We start from the raw sequence: 5,272 nt of genomic DNA on the forward strand, positions 1-5,272 counted from the left end.
TTTTCATGGCTAGGGTTTTTTAAAGCTTCCAAGCTTCATAGTAAGTGATTCCAAGCCTCGTTTTTAATGTTCTTTATGTTTTTGAAGTCCCGGTAACTTGATTTAGCTTATTCTAGCAATAATTTAACCTAGGGTTCATATTTGGAAAAATACCCAAGGTGAAATGTGTTTATTTTGATGTTTTATGGTAGAATATGAAGTTTGAAATTATGTTAAACGACCTGATCTAAGCGATTTTAAGCGAAAACGAGTAAAACGACATAATTGTTAAAAATACCTAATGGTCATAAGTACATGTTAGAGTGGGAATTTGATGTTGCCATAGGTAAATAAATGATCAGAATGTCATAAAACATAAGAATTAGGGATAAAGTTTCATTTATGAGCCTTCGGGAAAAAGTGTAAATATGCAAAAGTTTAAGGGAAAAATTATAATTTTTCCAAAGTTAGAGTTAAGGACTGTTTTGATAAATGTGAATATTAAATAATTTAAATTTGCTATTATAGATCAAGAAGAAAGAAATTCGGGGTTAGACCGAGGAAAGAAAAAGGTTGAGGACTAAATCAAAATATTTGATCGTATTTTGCATCGAGCTAAGTTTGCGGTAAATAAATGCATTGTTTTATTATTTATAATTAATGATGTTATTTTCAGCATCTATATATTTATTTTGTAAATTTATTCATTGATGATTCAAGCAAGAATTGAAGGAGAAATGATACTTAATTTATGAACCTTAAGAATGTGTATGATACAAATGTCATGACATTAGGGCTTAAGGATACCAAGTAAAACCATGCCAAGGCATGACATTTGGTAAGTTTTAGAAGGCAAGGAAATCATGTAAGACCATGTTAAGACATGGCATTGATAAACTACGATAAGGAAAAGATCCCATGTAAAACCATGCCAAGGCATGGCAATGGTGAGTTCATAAGGCAAGGATACCATGTAAGACCATGTCAAGACATGGCAATGGTAAGTTTAAAAAGGAAAGGTACCCATGTATCCTTAGTATTCCAAGTGGTCCAACGGAAAATTGAAAGATGTACCAAAGGGAAGGTAAGATAAGTCCATGTTTGAAAGGTTTAGGTTATCTTGATAATTCATTTAGACTGTTGTTATTTATTTACATGCAAACTTACTAAGCTTTATGCTTACTCCCTTTCTTTTCTCTCATCTTGATAATTCATTTAGGATGTTGTTATTTATTTACATGCGAACTTACTAAGCTTTATGCTCACTCCCTTTTGTTTCTCTCTTTTTTATAGTATCCTAAAACCAACTTGGAAAATCGTAAGGATGTCGGAGATCGCCTCACACTATCAACGAGCTATCTCAGTATTTTGTAACTAAAAATACTTTAAGTTATGACATGTATAGGGACTTGGCTATTTTGTGTGTATGTCCTTATGATATGATTAAAGAATGGCATGTAAATACTTGGTATTGATTACCTTATGATATAGCTAAACAAGAACATGTTTTGGTATTATGTATGCCTAAATGAGTTTTGATGCAAAGATATTTTGAAGGAGTAACAGCTGGCCATGGAGCAGTTAGGAAAAAATAGCAGTGACATGGTTTTGAAAAATCACTAAAAATTTTAGAAATGGAATTAAATGGTGAATGAGATATAGAATTAAATCTTATTGAGTCAATTTTCATAGGAAAGAAATAGAGCAAGCAAAGAAAGTCTATATTCTGAGATATTTAAATTTTTGTAAGACTGGCTCAGAGTGACTTTGTGATCCCCTGTTCCAACTGTGGAAAATCACTAGAAATTGTACAAAAGGAATTATAAGTCATAGTTTATTTGACTAGATTCCGTTTCATTAGAAATAAACAAAAATGTTATTTGAATTCTGTATAATGAGATAATCAATTTTTAGTGAAGAGAGATCAGGTCCACTGAACTGCAAAATAGGGGAACTTTTAATGAATAAACTCTACTAATTGGCCAAACCAAAAATTCTAGAAAAATTATGGTAAGAAGATATTTGAATCTAGTTTCAGGAAAAAATTACGGATTTAAATTTCGAGTTTTTTAACTCAAGTTATAATTAATTTAGTGACTGTTACGTGGATGGACAGTTTTATTTATGAATAGTGAAATAAATTGTTTTCGTTTGTGTAAGTAATTGGAAAATTTTTAATGTTCCCAGTTTGGTCCCGAACCGTTCCAATTGCACGTTTTAGGGCCTCGAAGGCCCTTTTTAGGGATTTATTGGATGAATGCGAGTGAATGAATTTTTTTAAAAAAAAAATTTTATGCCCCGAACAAGTAAGATAAGTCTGGTAACGCGTCATGCTCGACTTCGGCGACGGTCTCGGGTAAGGGGTGATACATGCGATTTAGTCATTTTTTCTCAATTGGGCTCACAATCGCTAAAATTAATTCACCAAAATTTTCATACTCTCATATAATCATGCCACAACACATAAAATAGTATTAAAAATAATTTCTTCGACCTCGAATTAGTGGTCCTGAAACCACTGTTCCGACTCGGCCCAAAATCGAGCTGTTACACTCCACATATACAAATCTTACCCCAAAACAGATACAGAAATAACAGATTAAACATGCTCAACATGCTTAAACACAGATTATGGAATAATCATACATTCATAGCAATATCATACGTAGAACAGAATATCAAACTATCAGATCTACAGTGTTAGGGTTTGGTTAGCCCTTACCGACTGTACGATAGGCCCACAGTCGATCGGAATGACCCATGCGACCTTAGGAAAAATTTTAGAAATATGGACCCACATGCCCATGTAGGCCCACACTTACAGGCCCAGATTGGCCTTGCTTGTGTGGCCTACACGGCCTGGCCCAAATCCACACACCCGTGTGACATGCCTGTTTGGGCCCACACGCCCTACTTGGCCTAGCTCATGTGGCCCACATGACTAGACTCTGGCCACCATACGACCACACTCCGGCAACCACATGAGCGTGTCCTGTGCACGACCATGCCTTCGTTGATCACACTATAGTGTCTCGTACACGGCCAACCACACAGGCGACCATACACCAGTGTGGGGTTGATAGAACTGGTTTTTGGCTTTTTTCGGAGCCTTATTTTCTGCGTTTCGGTACACACCTTGTATCGTTTCGATGTAAAAACAATTCTAAACCTTCCAAAACTTAAAAATAGAGTACCCATCAACAATTTAACAGATTGATTACTGAATTCGACATAGGAATCAACATGGAATTGACTTACCACTGTCGATAGACAACCCCTTACGCACGTTAAACCGTTGAAGTGTAATTACCTACTCCACAATCTGCTCTTAAACGTAAATTACCAGCAATCAATCACTACCGATTGCCATTGCTAAACCCCAAACCAAAAATTACAGCAAAAGAGTTCTACTTACCAACCAAAATGAGAACCCGACAGTTGCAACGGCACGATCGAACAACAAATTCACAAGCTGAAATGAAAAAAAAAACAAAATAGAGAGTTGCAAAGAAGGAGAAAAAAATATAAGGAATTTGACGTTAGATTTCTATAGAGAAGAGAGAATTTTTTTAGCAAAAAAATAATAATAAAATAAAAATAGATAACCCCCCTTATCCCATATTTTTTTCCCACTAATCCACTCTCTCAGACTTTCAATATGATCGAAACTCTATCAGTTAGCAGAGCAAAAATCACTACCCACGCTCACATAGGGATTCGAACGCAAAACCTCTACCACACCAACACCGTTACGACTCGAACCAGCAGACTCATTCTGATATGAATTAACAGAAAATTTTATAAAAGCCTACTCAACAAGGGTAGGGTTCGAATTAGAAAAACAACAAAATTTGGAAAAGGTGAAACTTGAACCCAAGACCTCTCATACACACCTAGTACACTAAACCACTGAAGCAGATACACAGTTGTGTTAGATATTTATAGAAACAGGGATAAATTAATTAGGGCATTACACTAAATATTGCAAAGGTTCAAATAAAATTAGGCTATATACTCTCAAAGTTGGGTTTCAAAGGATAAAAATTCATCAAGGTTGGCTTGAAAGGCTTAAACAATCTATACAAAAGTTGCCTAAATCATTTTCAACATTCCATGCTTCCTAGGATTTTGCCTAAAAAAACTACTAAGTCAATTCTAGAGACTTAAACTTTCATGCATGCCCAACTTTCCTAAGGAACTAAATATTTTATGGTATGATTTGCATGCTTTATTAAAAATACATTTATGCCATGTTTCAGTTATCATAACAATTATTGAAATAATAGAACTTTATTCATATTAAAGTTTAGCATACTTAACAAAATTTCAAATTTTTGAACAAAATATAACCTAATCATGACTGAAAGAAAAAATTATTCCGAGAGAAAATAATTTCAATTTTCGGTACCCCTTTTTAAGATGAACAATGTCCTCATTAAAAGTGATTAAATACTATACACTAAATAGGATTCTAGAAAAGATGATGTGAGTCAACTTGACTGCTTAAATACCAAGCTCTCTTTAGATCCAATCCTAGATATGTATATATCTATTACTACACTTTGCACTTTGCGACTTGTTTATTTTTAATTTATGAATTCCGCCTCTTGTTTTATTGTGCGAAAATAAAAATTCCTAGCTAATCCTAAAATATTAAATAACCTAAGAACATAAATAAAATAAAGTCAAGATCCCCCCATTTTATTTATTTGTGGATCCCTCCGAATTCAACTCATCCTTTGCTCTATTGTCTTTGTTTTTGCATGAATCACTTTGCTCCCTCTTTGATTGTGGAGTCCATGGTTCAAGTATGAAATCTGAAAACTCAGGAACAAAAATAAAGGAGTCATTGTGTATTTTCATAAGAGCACTTCTCATTGAGTTATCTCATATTTTTGAATATCTCCAGTAAGCTTGTTGCTGCCACTGCATATGTTGCATTATGTCCATCAACTTTGACAACTCATCCTGAAGATTTGGGCGAGGCGATTGAGTCTTAAACATTGAAGTTGCAACGTCAGCTGGCTCCATTGGTTCTACTGTATCAGGAATTTCAACTGATTGTATTGGTTCGATCTCTGTGGGATCTTCCTCTTCTTCTTTGGGATCCTTGCTTTCTTCAGCTTATTGCTATAGAACAGAGTCTCTGGCTATCCAGTAAAGGTCCCAATCTGTGATTGTACCCTGGTTATACCCTGTCTTCTTTACATTTGCAAGAATTTTAGCTTTCAAGCACAAAATGGTTATTGTAAAGGGGAAGTAAGCTGGGCCAGAATGTTTAGCGGCACAATTC

This window comes from Gossypium hirsutum, chromosome A11 (genome assembly GCF_007990345.1).
Source record: "Gossypium hirsutum isolate 1008001.06 chromosome A11, Gossypium_hirsutum_v2.1, whole genome shotgun sequence".
Taxonomy (NCBI): Eukaryota; Viridiplantae; Streptophyta; class Magnoliopsida; order Malvales; family Malvaceae; genus Gossypium; species Gossypium hirsutum.